Consider the following 11,102-nt stretch of genomic DNA (forward strand, 5'->3'; position numbering starts at 1 on the left):
AGCCCTCTTCACCTCATGAAAAGCTTAGATCACCCAACAATACAAAGTTGCGCAGAGAAACCAACAGCACTTCTTTATAAAATACAAAGTTCCAGCCTCTGGATCTCTAGGATGAGGGATCCATATATAGATATTTGTAGGTGGGTGAGTCATCTTCTGGGATTTTGATTAGTGTCATCTCTCTGATAGTTCTTGGTTCCACTTGGAGATTTCATGATCTCTTACTCATCCCTGGGCGAATTCAGAGAGGCAAGTGTCAAATGGGCAGTTTCTAGAAGATTCTCCGGGTTTCCACCTAGCCAACTGCCTCTGCCATTTGTCTACTCTCACTCATTGCACCCTACAGAAGGGCTTTTCAGTATGCATCACACTTTTTTCATGTGACAGGTGAGATGCATTGCACCCTTAGCACTGAGCAGTATGTATGGTCCAGTTTTGACTAGTTATGAGTAATTTTTCATGGAGAACTTCTGGGAGATGATGTAATTAGCTGACCTTGTTCCTTTAGGGTATGAAACAACACTTTTAGGGGCTTAGAAGCCCTTGGTTTGTGGACATATGAGATTGGGGTGCCCAAATATATCTATAACAACAGCACCAAAATGTTGAGTGATAAAATGTATCTTTTTAACTCTTATTTATCCTGCATTAATTATCAATCCAGGTAAGATTTTCTATTTCAAGAGTGTAGACAGTATGTGGCGGCAATTTTATCCAAGAGTAATGTTTCTAAATTGCAGTACAGTGCTTTCAAGTACAAGAGTAAACGGATGCTTGAAATAAAACCTACTTGTAATTAAAAGGAACTCAATGCTCTGAAACTAAATCATTCACTCAGGAAATTAACAGCAATTATCAGTCAAGGATGCAGTAGCAATAACTCTTTCCTCTTTTAACTGATTTTAATGAGATCAAAATGGTTACAGCCAATCGTACTCTATTTTAATCAATAAGAGTCGATGATCAAAGTGAAAATACAACAGTAAGTTCTGAATAATGATGATGCATGATGAATCCCCAATCTTTACAAGCATTGTCCCTTTTATAATGGCCAGGCGGATAAAATAGGAATAACAGATAGACTTTGAAACAACGATCCCTCAGGATCAAGAGATCCTGAGGGATCCGCTCAATCTTCTAACTCCAGTCAACTCTTTGTCTTTTTGCGCTGATGCTGTGATCTTTTCCATTCTTATCCTTAACTGCGCGCTCCAATCTTGATCTGCTTGTCTGGATACAGCTTCCTGGTGAAGGAACAACAGTTACTCTGTTTTGTCTTTTCCTCTGGAATGGTAATTTTCCATTTCTTCTCTTTCCTGCATGAGAAAAGACAATAATTAACTAAATTGCAATAATCAATAACTCCCTAGTTTTCGCTATAATTCTTTGATATATTACCATCTTAGAATATAAACTATGATTAAAGAAAAAGATAAGTAAATAAATGTCAAATTCATACCTTTTCCATAGCTCAACACCCGCGTGTCTATGAATACGTTATCAGTCCAAATCTTGAACAATCATAGTCCTTCCAGCCATTTCTTTGTAGTTGAAGAATAGATACTGATGCGGTAATTAAAGTCCTCTCCCCATGATGAGAATTATGTCATTTCCCACTAGGTGTTGTCAATGTAATTTAAATACTCTTATTTATGGATTAAGGGTTTCAATTTTGACATGTTGTTGTGATTTCCTAGCACATTCTCTAAGTTATATGCATGTTTGTGCAGAAATACAAAGGAGGTGATTTGATTTCGTCGCTATTATAGGTAATTTGATATCCCTCTCTCTATTATTTATTTTTCCTTCGGAATTAAAATAACATCTATCCATTTGCTAACTAACTTGACGATGTAAATGCAGGTGGTGCCTACACATTTTATGGTTCTTAAGGTTGGTTTTCACAACGATTTTTTCTGTAATTCTAGGTTCTAATTCTTCCTCTTCTTGTTGTTGGGCTATAGGCTCAAGACGTCATCGAATTTAACTTGTTCGAAGATTGGTTCGTTGAAATTATCTTGTCATATTTTATTTATATGTATATATATCCTTAGGGAATAAGTCACGTGGCCCGAAAAACCCTTGTTGAATATTAGACCTAGCTAGGGTTTGATGTATTATTTTTGAATGGACTCTTAATATGGCTAAGTATTGAAATTTGTACAAACTATTTTCTTTGTTAAGCACTTATTATTTTCGGCCCATGAACTTGTCGGTTCAGTCATAAGTAATTTCTCTTGGTGTACATTGTTATTATTATTAACTTCCTCTATTCAATATGCAATTTTTCTATCACTGGTTGATTTCTCTTTCCAACCATTACTTTCTTTAGTGGATTTGTACAAACTATTTTCTTTGTTAAGCACTTATTATTTTTGGCCCATGAACTTGTTGGTTTAGTCATAAGTAATTTTTCTTGGCGTACATTGTTATTATTATTAACTTCCTCTATTAAATATGCAATTTTTTTATTACTGGTTGATTTCTCTTTCCAATCATTAATTTCTTAGTGGATTTTCCCATTTGTTTGACCCTAAAGGTTTAAGGTATATGGTTATTGATTATCACCAATTTTATCCTTGTATTTTCTATGTGGTTTCTTTCCCTTGTAGTGGGTCTTGATTCAAGATATATGAAAAGTATATATTTTTTTATTAAAGAGAATTTTTTTTTATCACTTTATAGAGTAAGTCGTTAGGTGGTTGTTCTCACTCTACATATATATTTTGGGGTATTAAGTATCTTCAAGTTATGATTTCTAGTTATTTCTGGAGGTTTTAAATTCACAATTTCGATATGGGACGTATTTGTTTCCCTTTAATTGCTAGTACAAATATACGCTTTTACTATATCCCAATTCCTTCTTCTATGATAACATAGACTTTTCTTTTTCATTATTTTTGTAAAAACCCTAGATTTATATACAGTTATTGCTTAAGTTGTTTATAGAGTAACTGTAATATTTATTACATATGGGAGCTTAACATGACTTGCTTCTAGGACCTGTTATGATTTTTTTATATTAAATGTTAGGATTAGGACTATTTTCAGGTTAACAAACAAATGTTTGTTCAGGATTGGAACTAACCCAATCCAGTAATATTATACTCAACATCTATTATCAAAAAATTGAACTTCATTATGGAAACCATTGCATAGAAACATAATAACATATGAAATATAAAGACATACATCTATAAATATAAATAACTTTTCCTCTATATGTTCCTCAAACAATCGATTCTACGAAAAAACTACAAAGGATAAATGATCCACCAAACCAATGAGAATCAATATGCTCTACTGAAGCTAACCCCAAGCCAACTTCATATCTAGAACAATTTTCGAGAAATGACCTCACGAAGTCCAACCCTAAACCATTATGACCTCAACAGGTCTAGTCTAGGGCTTTAATTGAGCACACATGCTTCAGTTGGAATTTAACTAGCCATCCAACTCAATAATTCCTTACTTGGTAGCATCTTGCCTCCCTCAACAACGTCGTGTCTAAAGGATTTTCCTGCTTACAACTTTTTTCTCCTCTCTTGGGCCCTCTTCCAATCAAGCTACAAGATAACAAGGTTTCCACAGGTTTTATTCCCTTAGCCCTCTTGGATTCTTTTTTGATACTGAGATCATTTATCTCTAGGGAGAGGAGTTTGGCCAAGCAACTGCCTCTACCCATAATTGTGCTTCAACTACTTGGAATATGAAACTCTCTTCCTACATTACTTTTCTTGTAACTTTATGGCTAATTTTTTTTTTTTTTTTTATTAATGAAATTAAAAACATTCATGTTCATAACTTATTCACATCATACCTTTTAACATGCTCCGTAGTCTGACAAGTAATTTAACATAGTGACTGAAATATTTACACATTTACCAAGGGCTATTACAATTCCACATGAATACCATGTGAAAAATCAAATATTCTCTTAAACCCTCAAAAATAGTTGATAACTCAATAGACTTAAGTTTACTTGAACTAAACAAATAACTAGACATGTACAAATGAAGATAGTTGTCACTATTCACCTAGAGGGTGATGAAAACAATTGGACATTTCCAGTTTTAGAAGACGTGGGATAACGTGGAAAACAAATAATTTCAATGATGGATTTCTTGGTAGTTTTGGCACACGAACATCTGATCTAAAGCACAATAGACATCAACAAATTCCAAATTTTTAGGATTATGAAACATTGAGAGAAGTGGTGGGGTCTAAATACATCATTTCTAGGATGTCACTAGTCACCAAGATCAATTTACTTGTATTCTTTCTATTTTTAAATAACCTATATTCCACATAAACACCATAGGAAAAACATAAAGTTCTCTTAAACCTCAAACTCAAAAATAATTGATAACTCAACAGAATTAAGTATACCTGAAGAAAAAAATAAAAATAAATAAATAAAAATAAATAAATAAATAAAAAATAAAAAAATAATAATAATAATAACAATAATAATAATAATAATAATAATAATAATAAAAAAAAAAATAACTAGAGATGTAAATCTTCAAATGAAGATAGTGGTCACTATTCACCCAGAGGGAGGTGAAAACAAGTAACTCAATATCTCTAGTTTTGGAGGGTGTGGGCTAAACTTGAAGACAAATAATGTAAACGATGGATTTTGGGGCAATTTTGGTAGACATTGGTCGGGCATGCAGATTTTAGAATGTTAGGACTCCTCTAATATGTTAATGTCTTGTAAAATATGTTAAAATTATAAACTTATTTCTTTGTCTAATTCTAGTATACGTTGTTGTTAATTATTTTAACCACATTTCCCATTTAAATTGAATAGAGAAATTTTCATATATGTCTAATTAAAGTTACTGTTGTGTATACTTTTGGTCTTATTAATGGGAGAAAGTGTATTTTCTAAAGTTTTTTCAGAAATTTCTATGATCTACGACCTCGTACTATGTTATTTATATTTTTTATATAAATTGAATAAAAATGTTTTTATTGGAATTTAATAAAGGTAGGTGATATGTTTTTTATGATTTTTTTTTTACATTAAATTGTGTTTTTTTATAATAAAAAAATTATATAATATATAACATTCAAATTTATAAACCTAGATGGGGTACTAAATTCTAGAAATGGTGAGGTAAGCTATTATTATCCCACAAAACCCCATGCAAGTGGGATGTGGAAACATGCTCCATAGTGTTTTATTGGATCACATGTAGTAGACATGGGAGCTTATTCAGTTGCCTCCAACAATTTTCATGAAGCCCATTTTCAAACTCCGCAACCAACATTCGCTGGTGAGACATACAATCAGGGAAAAGATCGTATCTAGGATGGATATTCAATCACCTGAAGAGCCTATCATTTCGTCCATGCTCATAAATCATGCGTTCATTTGGTGTCATGCAAGGGGGTCATGGTCTAGTTTCCATCTCAAGGAATTCATTCTTCATCACTTCATGCAACGTCCCAAGGCCAAATTTTTGTCTTAGGGAAACCGCTTAGGGAAGGAGCCTCAATACTTCACCAAGTCTAATATTTTTCTTACCTTCTATGTTGTGGTTCATTGTTATTCCTCTCTGGTGATTATTCATATTATTATTCTCATCTTACACTCATACTCGCAGCTCCATTGGGGGAGTGGCAATAAATACAGGCTCGTTACGAATGTTTTCTAGGATTTTTCTAACTCTTGTCTCCCAATGCATAAGTTGAGATTGAAAAGGAAACAACCATGCTAGCTATGCCCGACATTTTAAGTTCTTCCTTACTTATGGGTCATGGAAGGTGACAAATACTGGTCATGTAGGTTTGTGGTCTTCTCCACTGGGAAAATTTTTGTACTTGTCATTATTTCAATCTTTATGTCAAATGTTATATATAGAGATGGTGAAGCTGATGGGCTTAGTTATGGGAAAGGGATTTCCTACTCTACAAAAGTCACTGACAATCCTTGGGTACAATGTCTTAGACCTCCTTCTAAGGAAGAGTTTGTTCGCAGGTTATTCTCATCATAGGCCTAATTCCTCTATGAATTTTTTCTTCGATAATGAAATCTTGTCAGTCTAATTTGAGACCCAAATTGATCAAAAGAAGGAATTCATGTTGCATTAGGAATGATCGCATTCGTCATGGAGCAACATAGTCTCAAGAACATGGGTGTACTTAGGACCAACTAAGTACTATAAAATCAATAACTTCATTCAGAGAACTCACTCCGCAACCATTGAAAGTAGAATTATATTAGATTGAAATGGAATTGGCAAATCAGTAACATACACTTATAGACACTGAAGTGTTGGCAAAGGATGATAATTGGGTTCCATATATAGGTCATTCTGTGGAATATAATATCAATACGTGTACAATATGGATATTTACTGACACATCAAATTTCTCCTAGGAAGAGTGTCGATAGACATAAATGAAAGAAAAGAGGAAATTCTTCTCTCTTTGGATCAAATGCAATGGAAATTGACAATAATGGATCTAAGGCTAGGTAACATTGAAAAACACATGGGTATCCCTCCTGAACTAGATTTCTTTGCTGGAAGAAACAAGGAGCCCAACCAAGTAGAATCCATTGATTCAGATAACTCTTCCTAATTTTCTTTTAACTTTCATGGTTTTACTCTTATGCACCATTTTTATAATTATATATCTACAATGGGCCTAAGAATCCCCACCACTTGCTTTAAAATTTCAATTATAGAGGATATGGTTGATTTTTATCTTCTAAAATTCTACACCTGATCAAGCATTCTTAGTGGTTGACCAAATCAAACCTCATACATTAAAATTCATGTGTAGTATTTGTCCAAATCAAATCTAAAACATTAAAATATAACCTTCTATTTAGAAGAAAAAAAAAAAACTTGTATTTAGAGAAAAAAACATTCAAACTTATACAATTTTTTTACTTTCAAATATTATTCAATATAATATAATTTAAATATTTATATTTAATTAAACTTTTCCCCTTAATATATTGAATGTATATAAGAAGGTATCATAACATGTCCTTAATTTCTAGTGTTTTCATAGTTTATATTGACACCTTTTACCTTTTTTTTTTCATTTCTATGTTTTCATTATAAAGTAAGTTATTTATAAACTACAATTTTTCTTTTTTCTTTTCTTTTTTTTTAAATCTGTTTTCTAAATATTATCGTTTTATATAAATGATTATTTTAATTATTCTATAAAAATAAATTTTTTTATTAATATATTTTCATTTACCATAATAATATTAAAATTTTATATAAAAATCAATATTATTTCCTAATTAATAAGGTAAATATGTTAATATAACTTTTTCAGAAATATTAAAATTGTATATAAATACTCTGCAATTTTCTCATTTAGGACAAAGTCATAGTTATTGGGCTTACAAGTGATATACAACCCTTTATGGGAATGCATTGTAAGAGTTATAAATGAGCGATTAAACGACAACTCATATATAAATATATATATATATATATATATATATATATATATATATATATAAAAATTTCAATTGAAACTAAAATGTTAAAACATATAACTTAGATAAATATTGTTCTTATTTTTCAAGTATATAACATTTTATTTTATAATGTTTATTAATTATTAATGACGATGATGATTGACATTCACTAAGACTTATACAGTCTACAAATCCTTAGGAATGTACAAGATCAATTAAAATTATTTAACATTTGTGCTAAAAAAAGTGAGAGAATGATTTCCATATCACGATAGCTTTTGTAAGTTAAAAGGTCAAGAAGGTTGGTAGTGTGACAAATATTTTGAAAATTAGATCGAATATGACCATAAGATGAAAAATTTAAGATAAGATGATTTTCATCTTTAACCCTCCTAGTATCACATTGCAGGAAAACTCTTTCATCTAATGGTGTTTTGGAAATTGACCAATGTCAAGTTTCACTTTGAAGTTCATGGGAATTAGCTCTAATATTAAAAATGTTCATTTTCTTCTTAATAGAGGTTGATATAGAGAGATAGTTTTGGTTTTTGAGATTACAACTCTTTATTTCCCAAAAATATGTCCTTAAATTTGGAGCAATAATATTTTTAATAGTTGGAATTATGCAACATGATCTCTTGTATTCCCCAATGGTATAGCCAAGATAGGGCATGCTTATTCCCCCATTGTTTAAGTTGAAGGTAGGGTTATAGCTATAGTTAGAAGCAATTTCAGGAAACTTCTTGGCATCCATGTTTTATAACTTCTTCTAATGTATAAGATATCTAGTCATAGTCATGCACTCAATGGGGAAAGATATTGCGTCAATTAGGAAGATATGATAGGAAGTATTCCTCTTAATATTGAGGTTGTAGGTTATAAACTACTTTGGGTTTTGTCCAATATTTCTTCATGACTCTTTGGATTACTGCAACTATGGACAACACATCCCTATCAAATAATAGAAGTGACAAGAGTCTCAAATAGGATCTTCTTTCTATCTAAAATCTAAAGATCTGCAGGATTGCAATTGTTTTCAAGCCCACATTAAGCTTTCGAATCTCTATTGATCCTTTTCGGATTCTATAATTCTAATTGAGCTTATGATCAACAAAATTGTTAAGGATATAATTTTATCTTTGTTTAGAAGGCTTGGCGAATACTACTAGTCCCTAATTTCCAAACAATAAAATGATTGGAAATACCTTCATAAAAATATTCAAATTACTAGCAATATTATATAGTATTTATAAAATTTTGGTGATTTTTTAAGGTAAAATATTTTTATACTATAAAATTTGGTTCAATAAAATTTTCAAAAAATGGAAATTCACAAATCCCCTTTTTTTTTAAACATGGAAAATTAGCCACTCTACGAATACTTACCTCTAAATTTTTCCCTACTTATGATGGATTCCATTTCCCAATTATTTATATGAAGGAATTTCCTCCAAAGAGCTATTTCCCTAAGTGAAGCTATCATAAGTGATATTTTTGGATTTAATTATCATGACTTTACTTTTTTAGTTTTATTTTATTTACAATCATATCCATCTTGGAGATGAAATCATGGAAGGTTCTGAGTTGCTTGCAAAAATTGTAATGGTATATTGACAAAAGAACAATATCATTAGCATAAAGGAGTACAATTATGACCATACTAGTGAGCGTGGGGCCAACACAACCTGCATCTTCGAAACACTTTTCTAGTTTATCAATGTGTTGACGTTGTTGGACCCACCGACATGTAAGGGGATATCCCTGGCAAGAAGTCCCAATTAGACCTTAGACCATTTGGTGTAGGAGTCCCAACAGTGGGTCGTACGGTAATGCCTTGACCACGATTTTGCACAGAGGCAAGTAAGATGTCCCTGTTGGTAGCAAGGGTGTGATAACTACAGTAAGTCAAGGAAGGTGCATGAGAGGTTATAACACACTGAGGGTGAGGTGAGTGGGCCCCTTGGAAACCTGTAATAGTACACATCTTGGAAGGGAACACACAAGCGAAGATGCATCACAAGCTGGAAGGAAAGTTAGTGAGCAATCCAAAGTGATGATTAAACCAACAACACATTTTAGAAAGATTCATACATACTTATACAAAATAGTCCATACAGGCATGCGTAAGAAAACAAATACTTATATAATTTACAGTAAACCAGATAACATAGAATACAATAAAACATATGCATGAAACATGCTGGATTTGTTATATTAAGAAGTGTACGTTCCAGACATACAATACATCCATGTCCAGCCACTAGTTCTTATAGTGGAACGTTATAGCCACAACCGCCTGCTCCTCCAAAGAGATGTACTAGCTCTTCACAGTGGAGAAGCCAAGGCTTGTTACAATACTATCCAAGCTTTCTCTAAGATAGTCTTATCAAAAGCTTGGCTGACCAAAAGACTTTACAATGATTTATGAGGTTATATTTATAGCAAAGGGTGGGGTGACCCTTGACATTCCCCTTTGTGACAATTCAACTACCCTCATGACTTTTCATCTACTCTATGACTGTTACATCCAACCTATCGACACTTGAACTTACACTTGAAAATACGTTACATTACAATGCACATGTGCCCATGTGAGACAAAATGTTTTGAGAAAGCCATGCAAGACATCACTGACACTCAGACCATTATGGTGAGACCAACTCTTTGACATGCTTGTGATGGTCGAAGGTGATGAGTTGATTCCAAGCATGGTTGTCCAATATAGTGTCCGTGTGTTCAATGGTGACATCTAGCTGAAGTGAACTCTTGCCTTCGTTGCATTCGGGTGCACTGATATGGCTCCTCCATCCAACTCATCTACTAACATGTGCATGTTCTTCTTAGGTGCGACTGAACCAACAACACACTGATGCATAGTGTCCATGTTGATCTTCCAGTGTGTGTTGTAGGTCATGTGTATCAATTGTCAACTGCATCTTTAGCTCTAGTCAGACTTTCTTCTTGTCTTTGCCTCGGTGAGTGTGCCAAATGGGTGGGATCGCATGTGTGCACACAATGGCATGCATGCTGCTGCATTCCCTTGCATGTGATCAACAACACTGCTCACCTTGTCTGCTCCGTGCCAGCTACTGGGATGGATCTATAACTTGTATAGGCGTAGTTTCATCCGTGAGTCCATGTTGTGCCCCCTACTATACATGTTCCTGCTACAACTCATTCTCTTGTCTATGCAGCTCCTCTTCTATTCTTCCTTGAGTTGTTGCTTCATCACCTGCAACTCCTTCTTTTTTATTTTCTCTACTCTTGCGTGATTGTCTTGTCGTGCTGTCACCTCATAGCCTCAATCTCCAAATTCGATTTCATCACAAGTGGATCTGCTCGAGCTTGCAACTTTGTTCCACCTCTGTGTTGTTAACAACTTTCCTCTTGCATTCACCGCATGAGGGTGTGCTGCCTTCTGCTACTGCTGATGGTGTTTCTCACTGTGATGTTGATCATTGTGATGTTGCTACCATCTTATCTTGATGTCCTTGTCTACGAACAACTTGATGTATTCATAGGTAGGCAAGCTCATAGACACTTTCTTTGCTACAACCCACGTTGTGCTCTCAATGGTGTCCTTTGACTCTGCTCTCCTGAAGTCCATTGTACTTGTGCTCCTTAGAGGCAGATGAACACCTGCAAA

Source organism: Pinus tabuliformis, chromosome X, assembly GCF_031772625.1.
Source record: "Pinus tabuliformis cultivar Carrire ecotype Pingquan chromosome X, CPIR1, whole genome shotgun sequence".
Taxonomy (NCBI): Eukaryota; Viridiplantae; Streptophyta; class Pinopsida; order Pinales; family Pinaceae; genus Pinus; species Pinus tabuliformis.